The sequence below is a fragment of the Rana temporaria genome, chromosome 9 (assembly GCF_905171775.1).
Source record: "Rana temporaria chromosome 9, aRanTem1.1, whole genome shotgun sequence".
Lineage (NCBI taxonomy): Eukaryota > Metazoa > Chordata > Amphibia > Anura > Ranidae > Rana > Rana temporaria.
Genome location: NC_053497.1, coordinates 88739646 through 88766883, shown reverse-complemented (window position 1 = coordinate 88766883; position 27238 = coordinate 88739646). Strand labels below are relative to the sequence as shown.

Here is a 27238-nt window from a genome sequence, read left to right as displayed (position 1 = left end):
AAGGTGTTTTAGTGCGTTTTGCAGTGCCTCAGTGTGAAAGGGCTCTAAAAAAAATGCTCCTGCTCCTTTAAAGCATGATAAACAGCAAAGTGCTTCTGCAGTGTCACTTGTCCCCTTCTATGCTGTAAAATACCTGGTTGATCCTGCCTGTTTCTGCGTGCACTGAATAAAATAATCATGGCTGCTGATCCATGATACCGTGGTCAGTTTACGTACCTCAGTCATCCTGCTTTGTTCAGAGTTTCTCCCTCTCCCCCTCATTCACTGCTTGTCAGTTCCTAGTGGGTGTGTGTGTGAGTGAGCCAATCTCCCCTTCCCTCCTGCCACTATTCTGTGTGACTGTAAAGTGACTGACACAATTACTGGCATTCCCTCTGCTATAACAAGCTATACATTAGAGTGGATGTTTTTTTTTTTTATTATGAAGGTAACGTGACTTCCCGGCTGATGTCAGAGGGGAATCTTGGCTCCCCCCGCTGTGGTCCTTAGAGACCAGCTGGAGGTCACGTGACCGTACAGAAGCACTGTGAAATAAGGTATTTAGCTTTATCTGCTGAAGAAGATGGTCCTTTGTGCTACCATGTTTTCTTATGTTTTCTTATGTCATCTAGGAACTAAGGGCCAGATTCACGTAGGTAAGCGGCGGCGTAACGTATCGTAGATACGTTACACCGCCGCAAGTTTTCATCGCAAGTGCCTGATTCACCAAGCACTTGCGATGAAAACCTACGCCGGCGGCCTCCGGCGCAAGGCGGGCCAATTCAAATGGGCGTGTGCCATTTAAATTAGGCGCGCTCCCGCGCCGGACCTACCGCGCATGCTCCGTTTCCTAACTCCCGCCGTGCTTTGCGTGCCGTGACGTCATTTTTTCGAACGGCGACGCGCTTACGCAAACGACGTTCATTTTTAAATTTTGACGCGGGAACGACGGCCATACTTTAGACAGCAATACGTTTGCTGACTAAAGTTAGGGCACCAAAAAAAAACGACTAACTTTGCGACGGGAAACTAGACTAGCGGTGACGTAGCGAACGCGAAAATCTGTCGGGGATCGCCGTAACTCCTAATTTGCATACCCGACTCTGGTTTACGACGCAAACTCCCCCCAGCGGCGGCCGCGGTATTGCATCTTAAGATCCGACAGTGTAAAACAATTACACCTGTCGGATCTTATGGCTATCTATGCGTAACTGGTTCTATGAATCAGTCGCATAGATAGGACAACAGATACGACGGCGTATCAGGAGATACGCCGTCGTATCTGCTCTGTGAATCTGGCCCTAAGATCCCAGGATTGCAGAGTAGGAAATTTTTTACTTTCCCAACTCTACCATGGCCTTGGTCTTCCACAGTTCCCAAATGCAGCTCTTGGCACACTGGACAGACAGGGCATTTGAAAATGGCATCCTGCGTTTTTAAAAGCATTATATCAATTCATTAGTGTCTGGGGATTTTTTTTCTGAATCTTCAGAATTTGCCACTTCTGATAGTGTTGGCTGCTACTCCCTGAGGTTCCATCCTCTGACCCCTACCCCAATACAGAACAAAGTAGTGATGTAGGGGTTGGAGAAAGTAATGACAACATGTGGCAGTTGTAGGGTGAATACAAAACATATGTCATAATTTTCTCTTCACAGTGACTCCAAAGTCCCAGTTGTCACTGGGACAAATGTCCACAATCGAAGATTATTTTTCTTCTGAGGACAGTTTAAGATTGCATATCTCCCTTACTTTCTGTCTTGGTGACAATGAGCACCGGGACAGAGAGAGTAACTCTCACTGTCTTACAGGGATACAGACAACAGTAAAACTTGAGATCCTGAGCTAAAAAAAAGTTTTGATTTAGATCACCCTATATATACATGCCCTCAATACGTTGGACAGCACAGAAAATACTGCTCATTAACATTTATATATACAGAAAAAAAAGTCAAATTAACAAAGGCATGTATTATTCCAGAAAGTGTTTCTATAGTAGGTTATTCTTTTATTAATTTTATATTTTGATCTATATATTGTAACAATAAATATATGGAGCATGCCATTCACAATTTATACTTTTGTTTTGTCCTTGGGGTGGAATATATTGAGCTACATGTGTTTGAGGTGTGTGTGATCTTCATGTATATACATTGTGGAAGATAAAAATTGTGTTTTTCTTTTTTCTGTTCTGCACTAGAATAACAACTGCAATGTGATTGGCTACTTTAGGCAACACAGGCTTTTTAATTCTTTCAGTCTAATAAATAATATATAATATAAAGTAAGGATTGAGGCTGGGTTCACACTATTGTGATTTGGATGCAGGCTTCCCAGAATCCAGTGTGACCGGTTCTCAAGAGTCCTATGTGCCTTTGTTTCAGGTCCAAATTCAGCCAAAAATGTGGATCTAATTTGGACCTGAAATGATGAACGGGTCGCACCACCCCTGCTGGGCCCCCGCAGCCACACATAGTGCCTTAAAGGAGTTTTAATGTCTCATGTTTTTTCCCCTTAATGCATTCTATGCATTCAGGTAAAAAACTTCCTGTGCTGCATCAGTCCCCAAGAGCCCCCCGTTTTCTTACCTGAACCCAGTCGATCCAGCGACGAGCACGCGCCCAGCAGCTCCAGCCGCTGTCTTGGGTTCTCATTGGACAGATTGATAGCAGCGGGAGCCATTGGCTCTCACTGCTTTCAATCAAATTCAGTGACATGGGAGCTAAGGAGTGGGGTCGAGTCCTGCTGTCTGTGTCAACGGACGCAGCAGCAGGACTTGGGAGCGTGCACGAGTGCCCCCATGAAAAGCGGCTTTCCGTGGGGCCACCCGATGAGGAGGAGGAGCCAGGAGCGCCGAGAGGGGGAAACCAGAATAGGAGGAACAGGGCCGGTCTGTGCAAAACCCTTTACACAGAGCAGGTAAAAATGACATGTTTGTTAAAAAAAACAAAAAAACTTTATAATCACTTTAAAGCTAGTTTAGTCTATTGGGACATTTAATAAACAGGATTATTTACCATATTCCTTGCTTTCGCAGGCTTCCTATCCACCGGACAAGCAGTCCCCTGAAGGTGCTCCTCTTCAATGGTCGTGTGCCCCCCCCCCCCACCGAAATTATCACTTATAATACAGATCTAGTGGACTCACATTGTACGTCAGGACGTTAAGTGCACATCTACACTCCAGTTCTTGAGCAGGAGGAGAGGAGCTGGCAGCCAGGGGGGCGAGGAATAAGGTACGTTTTTCTCTGTTATATCACCCTAGACTAAATAAGCAATAGACCCTTAGCGTAACTACATATAACAAATGATTTAATTGCGCAAAATATACAGTGCACTTACATGAATACTGAAACCGGATTTGACGCAATGACGCAGAAGCTCCCTCTTACGCATTTTGTCACAAAGACTTGGCCGTTTCTGATGACGCCTTTGTGACGAAACACATAAGGCAGAGCTACAGCATCATTGCATCACATCCGATTTCAGTCCGTGGAGCGCATTGCCTCCCGGACTTCCTTGTTTACCTAGAAAACGCTTGAATCTATTCGTATTCATGTAAGTGCACTGTATATTTTGCGCAATAAAGCATTTTTTATACAAAGTTATGCTATGGAAAAGCAATTAATTGTCATTGCATGAGATCACTGGGGCAGATAATATTAAGAAGACATCCGTCTGGATAAGGATTCACTTACAGTCAGTGGTACTGTGAATGCTGGCTACCCCCTAGTGGGAAGTTTGATCTGGTGAGTGCAGCAAGATAAGGGGGCAGGAGTGTGACATGGATACATTGCTCGATTGTATGCACTTTGGGAGCACTGATACATTGATTCTATATTACCTTTTGTATGAACTTGGTTTAACACTTATCACTTTATATTGGATAGATGGGACACAGAATCACCAATGGACTTTTTTCACAAAATAATTTTTGTTGTAGCACTTTAATATCAGTTAATCTTGCACATTAGCACTTCGTTTGATATAACTGTTTCAGATTGAATCAATTTAATTAGGATTGATACTTAATTTGAATATTTACTTAATGCACTTAGCACTTTGTCACATTGTTATCTATATGTTTTCATACCATGATATATTTAAAAAAAAAATGCACTAGCAGCACCACATCCACCCTGCTCCTTTCTTTTCCACTATGAAAAAAACACTGCTTTCATGTAAGCTTTTAGCTGCACGGGATTTATGCAGTGCACACATTTGTGTTGGTAAAATACTTTTCTGTTCTTAACTAAACATTGCCAACCTAATGTAATGCATAGCACAATGGGTTTGATTTACTAAAGACACATAGACTGTGCACTTTGCAAACTGCACTTGCACTCTGCAAGAGCAGTTGGTCCAATGCTTAGTAAATGAGCAGAAGCTCATCATCCAATCATGTGCAAGCAAAAATGCTGTTTTTTTATTTTCCTTGGACGTGATTGGGTATTCTTTGCAGAGTGATCTACTAAGTCCTGGAGAAACTGTACTTGCAGAGTGTAACTGCACTTTGCAAAGTGCACAATCTATTTTCCGTTAGTAAATCAACCCTAATGTGTGTCTGTTTTCCTCCCAAGATAATTGATTGACATCATCAGATAATGCAGCTCCCTTTTATGACAATGACAGCTTTAGACAGAATGATAGACAGAATGCCAGTCCAATGCTGGGGTACGTGTTCTGTCTATCTGATACAGGCACGGGGTCAGGAGGCGGGGCTGTGTGTAACCACGAGCGGAGAGGAGGCAATTGCAATGTAAAGTCAGCTGTTAAAGCGGGCTATCGGCTCTGTAATTCCGCAGCTTTTCTCTTCCCCGGGTTGATCGATGGGAGAACTGCTCCGGATCGATCCGCGCTAGTCGGCGGTACCCGCGCTTCCACCCCCCACTCCTCGCCAGAAACTATTTTCCACTGACATTTTGCGAGTAGGCGAGTAGAAAGTTTGAGGGCTGCTCTATTCCTATTACAAGGGATGTTTACATTCCTTGTAATAGGAATAAAAGTAATCAAAAACAAAAAAAAAGGGAAAGAGTAAAAAAAAAAAAAGTAAAATAATCAATCAAAAAATATAAAGCACCCACGTCCCCGCCTGCTTGCATGCAGAAGCAAACGCATACGTACGTCGCGCCCGCATATGTAACCAGTGTTTAAACCACACATGCGAGGTATCGCCGCAAACGTTAGAGCGAGGAAATAATTCTAGCCCAAGTACCAAAGTTTCCATTCCACAAGTGTGCGTGACATGTTGGGTATCTATTTACTCGGGTAACATCATCTTTTATGTTATAAAAAAAAATCAGGCTAATTTAAGTGTTTTTTTTTATTCATGATACAGCTTTTTTTTTTTTTTTTTACAAAAAAACACATTTGAAAAATTGCTGCGCAAATACCATGTGCAATAAAAAGTTGCACTGACCACCAATTTATTCTCTAGGGTCTCTGTTAAAAAAACATATATAATGTTTGGGGGTTCTGAGTAATTTCTAGCAAAAGAAATATGATTTTTACATGTAGGAGAGGAGTGCCAAAATAGGCCCGGTGTGGAAGTGGTTGAATAATATTTCTATTAATGTATTGTGAGGAAAAGTTGGTGAATGTACACACAGAAATGTTTGCATTAATGTAATCTAGTCTTTATCGCCTTTGACTAGGCAAGACATGCTTGATACAAACCAGGGCTCGAGTCCTGCGGGAACGCGTGGGAACGGCGTCCCTGCACTTTTTTCACAGCAGGAACGCACGTTCCCCCTGCAGGACTCGAGCAGAGAATAGTCGGGAATGCAGCGTTTACTAAGTGAGGGGCGGGGGGGGCACCCACTGGGGGGTGTCAGGCCGGTGCCCCCCCTCCGACTGAAGCGGAGACTGCAGGCAGGTTAAGCAGCGGAGCGGCAGGCGCCCACCCCCCGCGCGACTGAAGAGACAGCAAGGCTGAGCGGGCGGGATTAGGCAGCGGCGCGCATTTTTTAGAAAGTACGCGGAGAGAGGAGCCTGAGGTAGTGTGGCTTTGCGGGGGTGCGAACCGCACTGTAGTGACACCCGGCCGTCAGATCCCTCCCTGCTCTCCGTGCTCTGATCAGTCTCGGCACAGCCGAGTGAAGCGGCCCGCCTCCCCCTCCTCCTGTATGTTTACACAGGGGGAGGGGATCCGACAAGTCCATGAGTGCTGTCTGGCATGTCCCGATCATCTGAGGTACATAAGGGTTACTGAATGGGGGGAATCTGTACTTAATGGGGGGGGGGGTATGTACTGAATGGGGGGGGGGGAATCTGTACGGAAGGGGGGGGGGAGAATCTGTTCTGAATGGGGGGGGGGGAGAATCTGTACTTAATGGGGGGGGGGAGAATCTGTACTAAATGGGGGGGGGATCTGTACTGAATGGGGGGGGGGGATCTGTACTGAATGGGGGGGAATCTGTACTGAAGGGGGGGGGGGGGAATCTGTACTGAATGGGGGGGGGAATGTGTACTGAATGGGGGGGAATCTGTACTGAATGGGGGGGGGGGGAATGTGTACTGAATGGGGGGGGGGGGGAATGTGTACTGAATGGGGGGGAATCTGTACTGAAGGGGGGGGGGGGTGGAATCTGTACTGAATGGGGGGGGAATGTGTACTGAATGGGGGGGAATCTGTACTGAAGGGGGGGGGGGAATGTGTACTGAATGGGGGGGAATGTGTACTGAATGGGGGGGAATGTGTACTGAATGGGGGGGGGAATGTGTACTGAATGGGGGGGGGAATGTGTACTGAATGGGGGGGGGAATGTGTACTGAATGGGGGGGGGATGTGTACTGAATGGGGGGGGGAATGTGTACTGAATGGGGGGGAATGTGTACTGAATGGGGGGGAATGTGTACTGAATGGGGGGGGGGAATGTGTACTGAATGGGGGGGGGATGTGTACTGAATGGGGGGGGGGAATGTGTACTGAATGGGGGGGAATGTGTACTGAATGGGGGGGAATGTGTACTGAATGGGGGGGAATGTGTACTGAATGGGGGGGGGAATGTGTACTGAATGGGGGGGGGGATGTGTACTGAATGGGGGGGAATGTGTACTGAATGGGGGGGGGGAATGTGTACTGAATGGGGGGGAATGTGTACTGAATGGGGGGGAATGTGTACTGAATGGGGGGGGAATGTGTACTGAATGGGGGGGGGGAATGTGTACTGAATGGGGGGGGGAATGTGTACTGAATGGGGGGGAATGTGTACTGAATGGGGGGGAATGTGTACTGAATGGGGGGGATTCTACTATACAGGGGTGGGTCTGTACTGAATGGGGAGTGTCTTCACTGTAGGGGGTCTGTGTAACATGCAGGGGGTCCATAACTGTTAGGGGGGGGTGTCTGTGTAGCATACAGGCGTCCAGGGCTGTGTAATGTAATGGGGTCCAGAGTGCTGTGTAATGTAAAGGAGTCCAGAGGTGCAGGGTGCTGTGTAATGTAAAGGAGTCCAGATGTGCAGGGTGCTGTGTAATGTAAAGGGGTCCAGAGGTGTGGTGCTGTGTAATGTAAAGGGGTCCAGAGGTGTGGTGCTGTGTAATGTAAAGGGGTCCAGAGGTGCAGGGTGCTGTGTAATGTATGTAAAGAGGCCCAGAGGTGCAGGGTGCTGTGTAATGTAAAAGGGCCCAGAGGTGTGGTGCTATGTAATGTAAAGGGGTCCAGAGGTGCAAGGTGCTGTGTAATGTATGTAAAGGGGTGCAGGGTGCTGTGTAATGTAAAAGGGGCCCAGAGGTGCAAGGTGCTGTGTAATGTAAAGGGGCCTAGAGGTGCAGGGTGCTGTGTAATGTAAAAGGGCCCAGAGGTGTAGGGTGCTGTGTAATGTAAAGGGGTCCAGAGGTGCAGGGTGCTGTGTAATGTAAAAGGGTCCAGGGGTGCAGGGTGCTATGTAATGTAAAGGGGCCCAGAGGTGCAGGGTGCTGTGTAATGTAAAAGGGTCCAGAGGTGCAGGGTGCTGTGTAATGTAAAGGGGTGCAGGGTGCTGTGTAATGTAAAGGGGTGCAGAGGTGCAGGGTGCTGTGTAATGTAAAAGGGCCCAGAGGTGCAGGGTGCTGTGTAATGTAAAGGGGCCCTGAGGTGCAGGGTGCTGTGTAATGTATGTAAAGAGGCCCAGAGGTGCAGGGTGCTGTGTAATGTAAAAGGGCCCAGAGGTGTGGTGCTATGTAATGTAAAGGGGTCCAGAGGTGCAAGGTGCTGTGTAATGTATGTAAAGGGGTGCAGGGTGCTGTGTAATGTAAAAGGGGCCCAGAGGTGCAAGGTGCTGTGTAATGTAAAGGGGCCTAGAGGTGCAGGGTGCTGTGTAATGTAAAAGGGCCCAGAGGTGTAGGGTGCTGTGTAATGTAAAGGGGTCCAGAGGTGCAGGGTGCTGTGTAATGTAAAAGGGTCCAGAGGTGCAAGGTGCTGTGTAATGTAAAGGGGCCCAGAGGTGCAGGGTGCTGTGTAATGTAAAGGGGTCCAGAGGTGCAAGGTGCTGTGTAATGTATGTACAGGGGCCCAGAGGTGCAGGGTGCTGTGTAATGTAAAAGGGGTCCAGAGGTGCAAGGTGCTGTGTAATATAAAGGGGCCCAGAGGTGCATGGTGCTGTGTAATTTAAAAGGGGTCCAGAGGTGCAGGATGATGTATAATGTAAAGGGGCCCAGAGGTGCAGGGTGCTGTGTAATGTAAAGGGGTCCAGAGGTGCAGGGTGCTGTGTAATGTAAAGGGGCCCAGAGGTGCAGGGTGCTGTGTAATGTAAAGGGGTCCAAAGGTGCAGGGTGCTGTGTAATGTAAAAGGGGTCCAGAGGTGCAGGGTGCTGTGTAATGTAAAGGGGCCCAGAGGTGCAGGGTGCTGTGTAATGTAAAGGGGTCCAGAGGTGCAGGGTGCTGTGTAATGTAAAGGGGCCCAGAGGTGCAGGGTGCTGTGTAATGTAAAGGGGTCCAGAGGTGCAGGGTGCTGTGTAATGTAAAGGGGGCCAGTGATGCAGGGTGCTGTGTAATGTAAAGGGGCCCAGAGGTGCAGGGTGCTGTGTAATGTAAAGGGGTCCAAAGGTGCAGGGTGCTGTGTAATGTAAAGGGGCCCAGAGGTGCAGGGTGCTGTGTAATGTAAAGGGGTCCAGAGGTGCAGGGTGCTGTGTAATGTAAAGGGGCCCAGAGGTGCAGGGTGCTGTGTAATGTAAAGGGGTCCAGAGGTGCAGGGTGCTGTGTAATGTAAAGGGGCCCAGAGGTGCAGGGTGCTGTGTAATGTAAAGGGGTCCAGAGGTGCAGGGTGCTGTGTAATGTAAAGGGGCCCAGAGGTGCAGGGTGCTGTGTAATGTAAAGGGGTCCAGAGGTGCAGGGTGCTGTGTAATGTAAAGGGGGCCAGTGATGCAGGGTGCTGTGTAATGTAAAGGGGCCCAGAGGTGCAGGGTGCTGTGTAATGTAAAGGGGTCCAGAGGTGCAGGGTGCTGTGTAATGTAAAGGGGCCCAGAGGTGCAGGGTGCTGTGTAATGTAAAGGGGTCCAGAGGTGCAGGGTGCTGTGTAATGTAAAGGGGTCCAAAGGTGCAGGGTGCTGTGTAATGTAAAGGGGCCCAGAGGTGCAGGGTGCTGTGTAATGTAAAGGGGTCCAGAGGTGCAGGGTGCTGTGTAATGTAAAGGGGCCCAGAGGTGCAGGGTGCTGTGTAATGTAAAGGGGTCCAGAGGTGCAGGGTGCTGTGTAATGTAAAGGGGCCCAGAGGTGCAGGGTGCTGTGTAATGTAAAGGGGTCCAGAGGTGCAGGGTGCTGTGTAATGTAAAGGGGCCCAGAGGTGCAGGGTGCTGTGTAATGTAAAGGGGTCCAGAGGTGCAGGGTGCTGTGTAATGTAAAGGGGGCCAGTGATGCAGGGTGCTGTGTAATGTAAAGGGGCCCAGAGGTGCAGGGTGCTGTGTAATGTAAAGGGGTCCAGAGGTGCAGGGTGCTGTGTAATGTAAAGGGGCCCAGAGGTGCAGGGTGCTGTGTAATGTAAAGGGGTCCAGAGGTGCAAGGTGCTGTGTAATGTAAAGGGGTCCAGAGGTGCAGTTGTGGAGACCTAACCTACCTAAGACAGTTTTGTATCACAGTGGCTTAGCTATGTTAACTGTCTGACGTTTTTGCTTCTTGGGGGGGGGGGGGTAATTTACAATGGTATTCAGCAATGAGGGGGTTAATGTACTTCCACTGATGCATTGGTGACCAGTGGCAGGTAATTAACCCCTTTGTGCTGCATTAGTGACACCAGCGTCAGTGTTTATTACCCCTATTTGGTGCAGCATGAAAGGGTTCATAAACACTGACACTGGTGTCACTAATGCAGCACAAAAGGGTTAATTACCTGCCACTGGTCACCAATGCATCAGTGGCCAGTGGTGCATTTGATACTACCCACCCCATACACTCCGCACCCCTCTCATCTACATACCACCCACCCCCATAATTGTTAATTTTTTTGGTGGGGGAGGGGGTCTTGGGTGGGAGTTCCCACACTTTTTTCCCCAGGACTTGACCCCTGATACAAACACAGAAATGGACCAACGGTGTGTCTGAAGCACAAGAAATGATATGATGGAGATCTGCCTAAACAACACTGATGAGGTGAAAGATCATGGGCACAGTGTCCCACCCCCCAAAAAAAGACAGTAAGACCCCTTTCACACTGGAGGCGTTTTTCAGGCGCTTTAGAACTAAAAATACAGGCGCCTTCAAAATGCCTCATCTGCAACCCCAGTGTGAAAGCACTTGCTGCGCTGGCAGGAAGTAAAAAAAGTCCAGCTTCTTTGCAGCACTTTAGGAGTGGTGAATACACTGCTCCTAAAGCGCCCACGCCCATTTCTTATTTTCTTGGTTGTGGGGAAGAGGCCCTTGTCACCATCAACAAAGCACCCCCCCCCCCCTCATGTTGATGGCATGTGGCCTGGTATGGTTCAGAAGGAGGGTGAAGCTCGCACTGAATTCACACTGCCCCTGCACTGTAGATATGTTAACTGGCTCCATAGAAAGCCGCTTTGGTTCACATGTCATATGTGGTTCAAAACCTCTAATTTGCATATATGTAAATCAAGCCTTATACTGCTAGCTCAGGGCCTATGATAAAGTGGACACAGAGTGTAAGGGCAAAAGAGTGGCAGGAGTACCTTGCTAGTCTGCTGAATGCTGGTACAAGTAAATGGCAGCCACTGGTCGGGCCTGAGATGTGTGAACTCCCCTTGGAGGATGATAAACCAGCAAGTACATCAGGAAATAGTGGACACAGCTTAACGGGTGATGCTGGAGACAAGTCAGCACTGGCACTGTGCAGCTATCCTGTTTAAATAGTTTGCTTAGTGCCAAAAATTGTAGAACGTGTTAGTTCATGCTTGTGCACATTTTCCCTTACACTGTGACATAGCTCCCAACTGTCCCTGATTTAGAGGGACTGTCCCTCATTCCTCTTCATTTGTCCCTCATTTTGGTATCAAAAAGTGTTTTACAATTCTAAACATTTCATCCAATTTCTAAATTATTGTATTTGTACATTTTAAAGCCCAATATAACGGAATAGTAGTGGTAAAAAAAAAGCAATTGTGGATTTAACTTAAAAAAATGTTTGTATAATTCTCCTTTAACAATATAAGAACCAAGACTCTTTTTCAGACTCAGTGTTTACAAGTTAAAAACATATTTTTTTCTAGAAAACTACTTAGAACACCCAAACATTATACATTGCAATATTTTATGTCACATTTTATGCGCAGCGGTCTTACAAGCGCACTTTTGTAAAAAAAAAAAACATTTTTATATAAAAAAATAAGACAACAGTGAAGTTAGCCCAATATTTTTTTTATATTGTGAAAGATAATGTTACACCGAGTAAGTTGATACCCAACATGTCACGCTTCAAAATTGCGCCCGGTCGTGGAATGGCGACAAACTTTTACCCTTAAAAATCTCCATAGGCGACATTTAATTTTTTTTACAGGTTGCATGTTTTGAGTTACAGAGGAGGTTTAGGGCTAGAATTATTGCTCTCGCTCTAACGATCGTTTGGTTTAAACACCGTTTTCATATGCGGGCACTGCTCACATATGCGTTTGCTTCTGCGTGCAAGCTTGTCGGGATAGGGGCGCTTTAAAAAAAAAATCGTATTTATTTTTATTTTATTTTGACACTGTTTTTAAAAACAAAAATTTTTGGGTCACTTTTATTCCTTTTACAAGGAATGTAAACATACCTTGTAATAGAAAAAAGCACGACCGGTCCTCTTAAATATGAGATCTGGGGTCAAAAAGACCTCAGATCTCAGCTACATTTTTCACGTGAATTTTCTCCAAAGTGAAAAAAATTCCTTGCAAAATCTATTCTCTTTTGGTATCCGCCCCAATGTCTCTTATTTCAAAAAGCGAGAAATACTAGCCTTCTCTGCCTGGCCATATATCCCCTGGTCTGCATAAAACTGTAGACCTAAAAGATTTGTGCAAGTACTTTTGTAAATTATTTTAGCTAGGTTGATGAAAACAAAATTATACCAATTATATTATATATATATATATATATATATATATATATATATATATATATATATATATATATATATATATATATATATATATATATATATATATATATATATTGTATAATTAAAAATATATATTTAGCTGAAACTTTTTATTCATTAAACCAAAAAGCAAACATTTATTATATTGCAGCTTGCTAATTATTAGATGTAATGGCTGCAATGGTTTTCTGGACAGTAAGTCTGTTGTTTTTTAAATGAACAACATTTTTTATTTTCTGCTATAAAACACATCCAATAAAAACATGTAAAAAATCTAATATCTTCATCATCATTTTAGGCCAATATGTATTCTGCTAAATTTTTGGGCTAGAAAAATCCCAATAAGCGTATATTGTTTAATTTGGGCAAAAGTTATAGTGTCAACAAACTACAAGATATATCTATGGAATTCATTATTTTTTACTATTAATGGCAAAGATCAGCGACTTATATTGGACAAATCAGACATTAATTGACACTTTTTACACTTTTTGGGGACCAGTGACACTAATACAGTGATTAATGCACTTTCACTGTACTAATGACATCGTCTGGGAAGGGGTTAACATCAGAGGAGATCAAAGGGTCTAACTGTGTGCCTAGCCAGTGCTTGTTTACTGTGTGGGAGGTGATTTTACTAGGGGAAAGCATTGATCCATGTTCCCGCTTAGCTGGAACACAGGATCAATGCCTTCTCCACTGACAAAAAGGCGATTTGCATTGGCAGATCGCCATTCAGCAGGTTCCGGCAGACATCGAGTCCATGGTACCCGCAGATCAGCTCCAGCTGTGTATAATCTCAGCGGGAGCGGGTCGCCCCAGACCCGTAAGTGCAGGATCACGTACTGCGCAGCAGAGCCGCCTTGCCACCGTATATGTAAGTTATATGGTCGGCAAGCGGTTTAACCAAAATCTATTTTCTTGCTGTCTGTGTGCCATTGGGGAGAAATTACCTCACTTCATATCTCATAGACACAACAGGTAGTAAGAAGAAATCTATTTTTCAAAAACCGAAAATCCCTTTTTGGTCAGTTGTCCCAGGAGAAAGTATCCCGATTTTGAAGATTACTCCATTTTAGTGACAGCTCCAAGTATTGGATTTTCCTTATTTTAGCTCTGGTGTCAATGTTCACTCTGGACATATAGAGAGTGTGAATTTTTCCACTGGTGACACAAACAACAAACAAAAAAAAATAGCTTTTAGTATATTTTAAGTCAGAGGGAATTATCAAGTTTTACTATTGGAAAGGTATATTTTTTTTCGAAAGAACAATTGTTGCTTATGGATATTTTCTTTTTAATTACTGTATGTATCAGTTTGTTTATACAGTGAGGGAAAGAAGTATTTGATTCCCTGCTGATTTTGTATTTTTGCCCACTGACAAAGAAATGATCAGTCTATAATTTTAATGGTAGGTTTATTTTAACAGCAAGAGACAGAATAACAACAGAAATATCCAAAAAGTTATACATTGATTTGGTTTTTAATGAGTGAATAAAGTATTTGACCCCCTTTGCAAAACATGACTTGGTGGCAAAACCCTTGTTGGCAATCACAGAGGTCAGACTTTTGATGCAGTTGGCCACCAGGTTTGCACACATCTCAGGAGGGATTTTGCAGATCCTCTCCAAGTCATTAAGGTTTCGAGGATGACGCTTGGTAACTCGAACCTTCAGCTCCCTCCACATATTTTCTATGGGATTAACTAGGCCACTCCAGGACCTTATGTGCTTCTTCTTGAGCCACTCAGTTTCTGCCTTGGCCGTGTGTTTTGGGTCATTGTCATGCCGGAATACCCATCCGCAACACATTTTCAATGCCCTGGCTGAGGGAAGGAGGTTCTCATTCAAGATTTGATGGAACATGGCTCCGTCCATCGTCCCTTTGATTGTTGTTCTGTCCCCTTAGAAGAAAAACAACCCAAAAACAAATGTTTCCACCTCCATTTTTGATGGTGGGGATGGTGTTCTTGGGGTCAAAGGCTGCATTCCTCCTCCTTCAAACACGTTAAGTTGATGCCAAAGAGCTCCGAATTAAGTCTCATCTGACCACAACACTTTTAACCAGTTCACCTCTGAACCATTCAGATGTTCATTAGCAAACTTCAGACAGACCTGTGCATGTGCTTTCTCTTAAGCAGGGCCTTGCGGGCACTGCAGGATTTCAGTCCTTCACGGTGTAGTGTGTTACCAATTGTTTTCATGGTGACTATGGTCCCAGCTGTCTTGAGATCAATGACAAGATTCTCCCATATAGTCTTGGTCCAATTCCTGACCATTCTTATGATCACTGAAACTCCATAAGGTGAGATCTTGCATGGAGCGATGGAGATTGACAGTTATTTTGTGTTTCCTCCATTTGCGTATAATCGCACCAACTGTTGTCACCCTCTCACCAAGCTGCTTGGCGATGGTCTTGTAGCCCATTCCAGTCTTCTGTAGGTCTACAATTCTGTACCTTGGACAGCTCTTTAATCTTGGCCATGGTGGAGATCAAATACTTATTTCACTCATTAACCACTTGCCGACCTGCTCACGTAAATTTATTGTGGCAGGTTGGCTCTTCTGCATGAACCGACGTACCTGTACATTGGTCCGTGCAAGGAAGATAGCAGGTGCACCGCGTGAGAGAGCTTCCACAGACTCGCTGTCTGCCGGCGACCTGCGATCACTGTGTACAGAGGCAGAACGGGGAACTGCCTATGTAAACAATGCAATTCCCCGTTCTGCCTAATGACATGTCAGAGATCTTCTGTTCTCAGTGATCTCTGTCATGTCCCAGTGAGCCCATCCCCCCTACAGTTAGTGCACACCCAGGGAACACACTTACGCCCTTGATCGGCGGCCCCTATTATTAACCCCTTCCGTGCCAGTGTCTTTTTTACATTGATCATTGCATTTTCAAACCACTTATTAATGTAATAATGTCACTGGTCCCCAAAAAGGGTAATTTGGGGTCAGATTTGTCCGCCACAATGTCACAGTCCTGCTAAACATCACAGAACTCCGCCATTACCAGTAAACACAATTTAAAAAAAGTCCCTGTATCTGTTCCATAGTTTATAGATGCAATAACTTTTGCGCAAACCAATCAATATACCTAATTGTGATTTTCTTTACCAAAAATATGTAAAAGAATATATATCGGCCTAAACTGATAAATACATTTTGTTTTTTTATTTATTTTTTGGGATATGTATTATAGCAGAAAGAATTTTTTTCTTTTTAATTTATGGTCTTTTTTGTTTATAGCGTAAAAAAAAAAAACCCGCAGAGGTGATCAAATACCACCAAAAGAAAGCTCTGGCCCAGATTCAAGAAGCACTTGCGCCCGCGCAACCATAGTTGCGCGGCGCAAGTGCTTACTTGCTCCGGTGTAACGAGTGCTCCTGATTCAGGAACCTCGTTACACCGAATGCAGCCTAGGATGTGACAAACATAAGCCTCCTTATGCCTTCACATCCCAGGCTGCATTCTTGCGTTGGCCGCTAGGGGGCGCGGCCTTTGTGATCGGCGTGTAGTATGCAAATTGCATACTACCACCGATTCACAAAAGTTGCGCGGGCCCTTCTCACGCAAGGTACGGAGTTTCCGTACGGCGCCTTTAGCATAAGGTTGCTCCTGCTAATAGCAGGCGCAGCCAATGCTAAAGTATAGCTGCGCCTCCCGCTCGCGACGTTTAAATTTCACGTCGTTTACGTAAGTGAACCGTGAATGGCGCTGGACGCCATTCACGTTCACTTACAAGCAAATGACGTCCTTGCGACGTCATTTGCCGCAATGCTCGTCGGGAAAGTTTCCCAACGGAGCATGCGTTGTTCGCTCGGCGCGGGAACGCGCCTAATTTAAATGATTCCCGTCCCCGGCGGGATCATTTACATTAGGCAGCCTTGCGCCCGGCTGCTTAGCATATTGCCCGCGCAATTTACGGAGCAACTGCTCCGTGAATCGCGGGCAAAGCGCAATATTTGCGTGGGCGCAGAGAAAAAAATTTGCTCTTTGCCTACGCAAATATTGCGCGATTCTACTTGAATCTGGGCCTCTATTTGTGGGTAAAAAAGGATGTCAATTCTGTTTGGGTACAGCATCGTACAATAGCTAGTTAAAGCGACCCAGTTTCGTATCACAAAAAATGGTCTGGTCGTTAAGGGGGAGAATCCTTCTGGGGCTGAAGTGGTTAAAATGCAAATCAGTGTATAACTTTTTTGAAATTCGTTTTTCTGGATATTTTTGTTGTTTCTTTGTCTCTCACTGTTAAAATAAACCTACCATTAAAATTATAGACTGATCATTTCTTTCTCAGTGGGCAAACGTACAAAATCAGCAGGGGATCAAATACTTTTTTCCCTCACTGTATGGCAGGATATTAGGATCTCTGAGTTGTGTAGTTTATAAATGCAAGATATTTTGTTAGACTCAGACTCAGTATTTTCAAGATGATGAACAAATCTCAGTTCTGAGCTTGCAGATATTAAATGTATAACAATCTGTATAATATGAATGCAAGTCCGGGAAGGGTCAAGGGCCAAAGGCTTAGTTTTCACTGAGGATAAGCATCTGTACTGGGATTCATTATTAGTCATAGCTATCCAGCTGACTCCAGATACTGATATATTACAGGCTGACTAAAGCCAAGGACTACTGACATTCCAATTCTAGAGAACCCCTTGTATTGTTATAGTTCTCAAGTTACCTAGGACCTGTGGTCATGAGGGCAATACACTGGTGCTTTGTCTTTGGAATATTGTATTCTAAGCTGTATGTTGTGGAAGTCATCTGTTTAAGTCTGTTGGTGTTGGCAGTAATAACAGGGAAACTGACAGCTGCTATGAACTGCTTGGGTTTTCTGCAGGGCATTCAACCAGATCGGACAGAAATAGCTGAGCTAATCTATCTACACCATTTTTTATCACTTAAAGGAACATGTCATGAGTGAAATACATGCCTGCCATCACTTAAGTCTTCCTCAGAATAATGCTGGCATGTTGGTTCTCTGGCTATAGTACTTGAAGTAATTGACCTTGAACAAGTATAGAGTTAAAGAAGTCTATGTATTCTGTTGCTTAGGGCAGTTTTGTTTAGGGTCTGAAGTATTCAAAACAGATAAAATCAGACAATTCAAATTTTTAGAATGAGACCAGCACCAGACTCCTTTAAAAGGCTTTAAGATTACAGGTATATGTCAATTTTGGGTGAATGCTGAACAACTCAGTCATCGGCTCATTACTATTGATTTATCTTATTAGTATTGCAGCAGGATAATTCTTATGCCAACATTTTTGGCTTCCTCCATCTGACAAAACCATTGTAAGGAGTTTCCACTCTCTACACTGGATTCTTCCCTGTAGGAATCTGTGAATGATTCAAAACACTGGTCTGAACCCAGAACTGGTATATTAGCTTTTGGTGAAATTCACCTACTGTAAGTTTTACATGTGGAATGCATTCCTCGTATAAATCATGTTATAAAAAACCTTTGCTTAAGCTGATATTAGAAAGCAATATGACAATATTTTTTCCATCCCTACAGATACACTTTCATACTTGTATCATAGAAGTAAGTCTGTGCATTTGACCCCTGCTACACTAGGCAAATAAATCAGTATCTTCATAGCAAAAGGGCTATGAGTGTGTGAGTCCTCTCCCATTCTGATACAAATCCATGTGCTTTTCCTCATCTGGTTAGAAGATGGACTGCCAAAATCCCAAAGGTGCAAAATACTGGGCTGGTGTTTGTGAGACAGAGCTAAATTCATTCAGGCCCTATTTTTAAGCACCTGCCTAGTGCTGATGGGCATATGTGTTTTTATCAACTTGGCAAGGAGCTGAAATGCTTAGGCTCATTCCCTTACAGGGATACTAGCCCATAGGCCTTGTGTGTCATATATTTCAGGGAGTGGGGTTAATCGTGTAGATAAATAAAATAAACTGAATCCCAGGTGTGTATCAAGCAAACTTCCATAGCTTATTTTCGATTATTTAATCATTATCAAACATCAGTGCATGGGTGAGTGCATAAAGACATCATTAAACATCAATGCATGTTTGGGTCTGTGATTAAATCATCAAATAGTGCCAAGGGGGCATATCTAGAGGAGAATATACAAGAATGGCTTGCTAAGATACCAGTAGGCATTTTTTTAACCAATTGTTTCTATACACTGGAAAAGATCTAAGAAGGAAAACTAGAAAGGGTATAAGAAGGAAGACACAAAATATTGTGTGTGTGGGTAGAGTGTACATTATTTAAATTACCCTAAGCACCATCCCTTAGAAGACAAATAAAGAACTTGTTTTGGGACTTTTCATGTACCTACTTGGATGTAATAACCACTTGACCAAAAAGTTATAAAACATTTTTCACAGATCTTTATTCAAAGCTTTATACAATTCTTTAAAAAAAGAGTTTTGTTTTAAAAAGAGAAAGAGATCAGTAAAACAGAGATTACTCTAGATCCATAGACAACGGCGCAGGTGCACTGAGCACGCCGTTAGTGAAGGTGATCATGCCATCACTGCCGGCTCCCGCTCGCATACGCGGGACTGACATCATCGCTGCTCCAGCCAATCACAGTGTCGGAGCAGCAATACCCGCAAGTCACCCTGGGAGAGATGGTGGTGGCGGAGGGGGCTTCGATCTCAGGTAACTAATTCATAATGAGCTAGTTTTCGATGCATACTAGCTCATTATGCCTTTGTCTTGCAGGTTGTTTTTTTTTAGAGAGGGTTTACTTCCTCTTTAAGAAAAGATGTGGGAATTGCAGAACTAAGCTACCTGACACCTATATCAAGTTATTACGTTGTCTCAAGTATTGTGATGAGGCCCATCACAATACTTGAGACAACGTTGTATTCATTTATGATTGTTTTTATGTATTCTGAATTGTTATGAATTATATTCATGATTTGGTCGCCATATACCTGGCTTCTTAGACATTTATACGATAATTAAATGATTTTCAAATTTATAATTTTTGTTATTCTTGTTGCCTTTAAAGTGCCAACCCCTACAGACGGGATGTTGGCAACTTAATAATCTATCTCTGGTACAAAACTATTTTTTTCAGTTTTATTTCAAGTTATTGTGCAACAGCTGTATCTCGCTTGTAGCAAACTCGGTGGCATGCATTAAGGATTTAATGTCTTCCTTGAAGGAGATGTATTTCTTCTTTTCAGTCTGTTAGGACTATGCTGACAGGATTGGGTCCTTCAACATCTTAGGCAATCACAGTAAAAAATGAGTCCTTAGTTTCTGCTAGAACTCTTCCCCCTTGGAATTAGAAGCATTCATTTTGCAGGCAATCACTTATTTGGAAGAGGGAAAGAATTCAGCATCAGCTTCTAAAGGAGCAATATCCTTGGCTGCAGGGGAGGTTGGTAGCTCTACGAGATACCTCTTTCCAGTAGAGGAGGTCAACAAACTTTTAAAGGCTATCTACACTTTCGAGCAGATTGAGGAAACTGATTATACCCTTTTCTGTTCAGGATAGGATGTATAGGCAGTTACAGGAGTGTAAGCATAGGACTTTTTCCTGTCCATCAGTCCTTACGGGATATGATCCTTTCTGGATGGAGGGAATCCGAGAAGAAACTGTTTCTATCTAGAGGTCACAAGAAACATTTCCCTTTTGATTCCAAGAAGAAGGAGTTGTTTTAGATTTGGACTTTCCACTTTCTCAGGTTTTGGAAAATTTGTATCCCTCATTTAAAGATTAAGAATTATATGGGCAGGAAAACGGATTCTCTGCTGCAGAAAGTCTGGAATTCCTTGTTTGCATTGGGGCCTGTGTTAGCCTCCACATGCTCTGATAGGAATCTTGACATCTGGGTACAAAGACTGGACTAATCAGGGAGTCTCTGCCACTTACAGTAAAATACTTGGTTTTCCTGACAGATGCAGCAGCAGAGATTCAGCTAAGTTAGTAGCCAGAAGCTCAGCACTAGGCATGAAAAGCTATATGGCTTAGATCCTGCGAAGGAGACCTTATTTAAAAAAAGAAGTTCTGTGGTATCCCTTTTGAAGTGAATTTCTTATTCGGGTCAGCTCTGGAGACAGTCTTGTCTAGGAAGAGGAACAGATTTCTCAACAGGAGTCCATTTCTTAATGGTAAGGCAGGTAAAAGTCAGGGTAAAAAGAAATGGTCCTTCAATAAGGATAAGGCCAAAGGAGGAGTACTCTTTACTTCTACAACCCATAAGAGTTGGCTACAAATTGGAACTCAGTCTTTCCCTTCCTCAAAGTTTTTTTTTCACGCAGCTGCCGAGAGACCAAATTAGGAATCAGGCAATGCTAGAGTTAACTTCCCAATGGGAAGTAGAGCAAGTAATTGTACCGGTTCCAGAAGATCAAAAGTCACAGGGCTTCTATTCTAACGCGTTCCTGGTCCAGAAGCCCTCAGGCAAATTTCGTATGATTATCAATCTAAGTTTCCTAAACAAATTTCTGGTGTTTTGGAAATTTTGCATGGAAATATCTACTGGAGAATGCCAATATGATTACCCTAGACATTCAGATGCCTAGGGTAATCGCTGACTGTGTAGAGAGCTGTGAATAGGTCACTGGTAACCTGTCATTATAGTGAACTGGCCCGCCAGTTGCACCTACCCATTGAGAGCCGCAGGAGCACCTGCTCGTCAGCTATCCTTATTGTTAGTGTATTTTATGTGTGGCCCAAGACAATTTATCATCTTCTAATGTGACCCAGGAAGGTCAAAAGGTTTGACACCCCGTCATAAAGTTTTTCACACTCTTTATGGTATAGTAACTTATATTATGCATTCCACCTATTATATACAGTAGTTTTCCATATAATATATTCTACCTAATGTTATTACATATCCTAAAAATCCCACAAAGTATTGCAAAGTAGCATATTCTTGGCTAAAATGGGAACTTTGAAGTTTTTCAAACTACTTTAACTGCTTGCCGACCAGCCACCGCAGTTATACGGCGGCAGATCGACTCTGCTGGGCGAGATCACGTAGCCGAGCAGGCAATAGGGGCAGCCTAAACTGAGGAATTTTTTTTTTTTATATATATATTTTTGGGGGATATTTATTATAGCAAAAAGTAAAAAATATTCATTTTTTTCAAAATTGACGCTCTTTTTTTGTTTATAGCGCAAAAACTAAAAACCACAGAGGTGATCAAATACCACCAAAACAAAAGCTCCATTTGGAAAAAAAGGACGCCAATTTTGTTTGGGAGCCACGTCGCACGACCGCGCAATTGTCAGTTAAAGTGACGCAGTGCCGAATTGCAAAAAGTGGCCTGGTCTTTGACCAGCAATATGGTCCGGGGTTAAGTGGTTAATGTGCTAAATTATTTAACAGGTATTAAATATATTTTTTCTCTTAATTAAAGCGCATCTAAACTTACAAAACAACACAACCCTGGTGAAACTGCAGAAACGCAACAACTCTATCAATGAGTAATGGTGTTCCCATGCCTGGCATGCAGATAGATAAATATATAAATAAATATATATATGAATATATATATATATATATATATATATATATATATATAAATACACTATATTGTCAAAAGCATTAGGACACCTGTCTTTACACATGAACTTTAATGGCAACCCAGACTAATACTGGCCATACACTATATGAAAAATCGGGCCGAAATTCGGTCTTTCAGACAGTTTGTTCGTTTTTCGAACAGTTAATGGGCACAAAATCGATAATCGTCTGGACGTTTTTAGGTCGAAAAAACGAAGGACAAATTTGGAAATTTTCTGCCGAACGAACGATAAATTAATGTGTTTCCCGTCCGAACTTTCTGCACTAGGTATATGTAAAAAAAAAAAAAAAAATGTTTTTAATTTATGTCCACTGAACGATTTATCGGTCATTACATGATGTCAATATCGTTTGCGCTCACGACCGTACGTTCGTTTTTCGAAAGTTCGTAGAGTGTATGGCCAGCATTAGTCCGTAGGGTTCGATATAGAGTTGGCCCACCCTTTGCAGCTTCAACTCTTCCTGGAAGACTGTCCACAAGGTTTAGGAGTGTGTCTTTGGAAATGTTTGATCATTCTTCCAGAAGCGCATTTGTGAGGTCAGGCACTAACCTTGGGCAAGAAGGCCTGGCTCGCATTCTCATCTCTAATTCATCCCAAAGATGTTCTATTGGGTTAAGGTCAGAGGTTAAGTTCCTCCACCCCAAACTCACTCTTCCATGTCTCTATGGACCTTGTTTTGTGCACTGGTCCAAATCATTTTGTGGAGGGGGGATTATGGTGTGGGGTTGTTTTTCAGGGCTTGGGCTTGGCCCCTTAGTTCCAGTGAAGGGAAGGTGTAAGCATACCAAGATGAATTGGACAATTTCATGCCCCCAGCTCTGTGGGAACAGTCCTTTCCTGTTCCAACTTGCTCACCAGTGTGCAAAGCAAGGTCCATAAAGACATAAATGAGCGAGTTTGGGTTGGAGGAACTTGAATGGCCTGCACAGAGTCCTGACCTCAACCCAATATACCTTTGGGATAAATTAGAACGGAGACTGCGAGCCAGGCCTTCTCGTCCAACTTGCCTAACCTAACAAATGTGCTTCTAGAAAAATGGTCAAACTTTCCCATAGACACACTCCTAAACCTTGCAGACAGCCTTCCCAGAAGAGTTGAAGTTGTTATAGCTGCAAAGGGGGGCCAACTTAATATTGAATCCTACAGACTAAGACTGGGGTGCCCTAAAGTTCAAGTGCGTGTAGGCAGGCCCCCCCCAGTACTTTTGACAATAAAGTGTGTGTGTGTGTGTGTGTGTGTATATATATATATATATATAATATATGGTATATAAGTACCTGAAATAAATAAAATATATATCTTTCCTTCTCAGCATATAATAGCTATCAGTGGCATTCCTCCTGCTATTTCCTAATGACCTTACTGTATGGTAGACACAATAAATTATTCTGCTTGTCTGGTTATGGAGATCGGCTAATTTGCATGCCAGCAGTTTCCCAGCTTCAAAAACACAAACACATTTGTTAATACATTATACATACAGATCTTAAAGCTGAAGTCCAGTCTAAAGAAAAAGTTTCACTGCAAGGGTTAAATTACGGAGCAGAATTATAGTGAACAATGTACCTTATTCCTTGCTCCAATAGCCTTCCTTCTTTTTGAAAGACTGATCCCCTAAAGCTATTCCACCTCTCTGCCTGACTGGTTGGAGATCTCTGTCATCACGTACAGTGCAATGCAGTTGCCCTGCATTGTAAGTGAGAATGCTGAGTGCTCATCCACAACCCTGAACAGTTTAAGAGCAGGCAGCTGCATGGGGATAGAGATATAAGGCAAGTACTACTCTTTATTCCAGTCTCACTACACAAAATGAGCATTTAACCGTTGCAATGCAGAAGGGCCCCCGCTGCTAGGGGACTTTTTCTCCAGCCCTGAATTTAGCTGAAAAAGTCGTCATTAAAAACTATTTAAAGAAGACCTGTCCTCTGTGACTAAAAATGCTAGTTGCCTGGCAGTCACGCCAGTACATGGATTCATAACTAGAAGTAGAACTCCTGACAATTTTCCTTTTTTAACCTAATTTTGGAGAGTCTGAGCAAGGTTTGGATCCTTTTTAATGTTCCCATTTTCTTAAATTTCCTGCCCTAGAGATTTGAACGGAGTGGAAATTTCCCCAAAGAGACAGTGAATCTATTTTTTGACCGTGTCAACAGAACTGGAAAATATGTTTTATCTGTACCAATATAGATAACGATTATAAAAATAATTTCTAAGGCAGAACTAAATAGAGTGCCAGAGCCACATCAAATTTGCACATTATGGCCTTTTACCCTCCTTCCGAGCAATGCTAAATCCTCACTCTTGCTCATTGCTCTATCATCTGTTGAAATTTTCCTTGGGTCTTCTTACATATTCAGCACCAAATTGGTCAGCATAGGATCATGTAGCTCCCCCGCATGTGCTTGGTGTCCATTCACCCCAGCCTTCACAGCATGCAGAGATTGTGCACTTAGCTACTCCTGTCTGACTTGTATAATCCAAGAAAAATTTCGAGCAGGCAGAAAAGCAGCCTTTTTCATTATGTCACTTAGTTTGGCATGGTTCAGCACAGCAAGACATAAATAAACAATATTATATAAGCTTCAAGCAGAAAACTGTTTAGGAAACCAGTGAAGTAACCAACACCTTATCGTTATGTGGTGTAGAATAACGTGGATCTCATCCTCCACACATGGAGGTCCGGTGCAAATGTCTCTTGAAACAGGGCCAATCAGCATTTTGCCAATTTTTTTTTCTGTACATAGGGCCAAGGTATGTTTGGGTACAGACCATTGAGGTATACTGAGGTTGAGTAGGTTGAGCAGTAATTGAAAGTAAGTCTGAGTAGTGGAACAGGTGGTGTGTATTTCAGAGAGCCTTGGTGCCTCACCTGTTATTAGCTGGTACATGAATGATTTCAAACTTGTTACTGATCCTTGGGGACAGAAACTAAGCATGTCTGGTTACAGGATCCAGCCACTTAATTAGACATCTTCAGGTTATACACTCATTAGGCTTAAACCTCTTGTGTTTCTATGGTAACTGGTACAATTTTGCACACGGTGGATAGAACTAAATTCCACCCAATGTATCTTTGGAGTTCTGGGCCTATGAGTCATCCGTGTCATCTCTGAGTCAGATAAATAGACAAAACACATCTGAAACTTTGACAATTTCCCACTTAACATATTTTAAGGGCTAAAAGCACAGTAATTATTTTCTTTGGGTATAACTATTACAGAAAAAAAATCAAATTTGTTATCATATTTTTTAGACATATGATAAAAGGCCTTTCCTGCAATCGTGCAGCAAAGGCCACATGCAAATTAAGTACATCTGTTAAATTGAATGTCGTTTTTTTGGTAATTGGTTTAATTGTGATGTTAAGATAAACATGTAGGAAAAGTACTCTTTAAGTGATATGATTACTTTAAATTGATGACTCTACATCATCACTAGCAAAGTGTTATATGGGTTCTTACCCATGGGTTTTCACTGACTAAAACAGAAGATAGTACATAGAAAATATGCAATAAGTATTGTTATATCACACATGTTTGTGATGTCTGCCAGCCACCTGCGATTGCTCCACAGAGAGCCAGAACAGGGATCTGTCAATGTAAACCAGTGTTTCTCAATTCCAGTCCTCAGGCCCCCCAAACAGGTCAGGTTTTCAGGATTTCCCTCAGATAAAAAGGCTGTGGTGATTACTAAGGCAGTGAAACTGATCAAATCACCTGTGCAAAATAATGGAAATCCTGAAAACCTGACCTGTTGGGGGGGCCTGAGGACTGGAATTGAGAAACACTGATGTAAACAGACAGATCCCTGTTCTGACAGGGGAGGAGAGAGTGATCTGCTGTTTCTACTGATCAGGAACCGCAGTCTCTCTCCTCCATTCAGTCCCATCCCCCCACAGTTAGAAACACCTCCCAGGGAACACATTTAACCCCTTGGTCGCCCCTAGTGTTAACCCCTTCTCTGCCAATGACATTTATACAGTATTCAGTGCATTTTTATAGCACTGATCGCTGTATAAATGTCAATGGTCCCAGAAAAGTGTCCGATGCAATGTCGCAGTTCTGATAAAAATCACAGATCACCACCATTTCTGGTAAAAAAAATATACAAAAAATGCCATAAATATATTCCCTATTTTGTAGACGCTATAACTTTTGCGCAAACCAATCAATATACGCTTATTGTGATTTTTTTTTTTTTTACTAAAAATATGTAGAAGAAATACATATTGGCTTAAACTGCTGACATTTTTTTTTTTTACCATTTACCATAGCAAAAAACTAAAACGTAATGTTTTTTTATTTTTTTAATTGTCTGTTTTTTTTTTGTTTATAGGGAAAAAAATAAAAACCGCTGAGGTGATCAAATACTACCAAAAGAAAGCTCTATTTGTGGGGGAAAAAAAGGACATAAATGTTTTTGTGTACAACGTCACATAACCAAGCAATTGTCAGATAAAATGATGCAGTGCTGTATCGCAAAAAATTCCCTGGTCAGGATGTGGGTAAATCCTTCCGGGGCTGAAGTTCATAATATACAGGTGCACCTCTGAAAATGTTAGAAAATAAAAAAGTTTAATTATTTCAGTAATTCAATTCAAAAAGTGAAACTCAACTCATATATTATATAGATTCAATACACACAGAGTGATATATTTCAAGCATTTCTTTTTTTAAATTTTGATGATTATGGCTTACAGCTAGTCCCGCCAAACTTTCCCCATCATAAGGGGGGGGGGGGGGACAGAATCGAGGAGCAGGGCAAACAACAAGGCAAGAAATAAAGGGGGAAGGGGAAAAACATGTGAGGGGGGTGTGGGATGACACAAGAAAGAGGATTAATGGTCTTACTATATGACAGGACCATGAGATCAATCCAAGTGGACCATATGGTGTCACACTCTAATCAGCAAATTGACTCAAAACACCTGTAAAGATTTCCTGAGCCCTTAAATGGCAAGTAGGCTGCACAATCATGGGGAAGACTGCTTACTTGACAATTGTCCATAAGGAGGGTAAGTCACAAAGAATCATTGCTAAAGAAGCTGGTTGTTCCCAGTATTCAAGCATATTAATGAAATGTTGAGTGGAAGGAAAAAGTGTGGTAGAAAAAGGTGCACAAGCAACAGGGATAACTCCAGCCTTGAGAGGATTGTGAAGCAAAAGTCATTCAAGTATTAGGGAGACTATGGCGGGTGTCAGTGCTTCAGGAGCCACCACACA

The 27238-nt window shown here is 43.0% G+C and overlaps 1 protein-coding gene across 1 annotated transcript in view; it reads left to right on the top strand.

The window, feature by feature from the left end:
• The window catches only part of PAK3 (p21 (RAC1) activated kinase 3), a 243536-nt gene that overhangs the window by 45676 nt on the left and 170622 nt on the right, over window positions 1-27238 (top strand). The window contains exon 2 of the mRNA XM_040323877.1: window positions 3017-3214. The gene's annotated coding sequence lies outside the window, so the exon portion shown is untranslated. The remainder of the gene's footprint in view (window positions 1-3016; window positions 3215-27238) is intronic.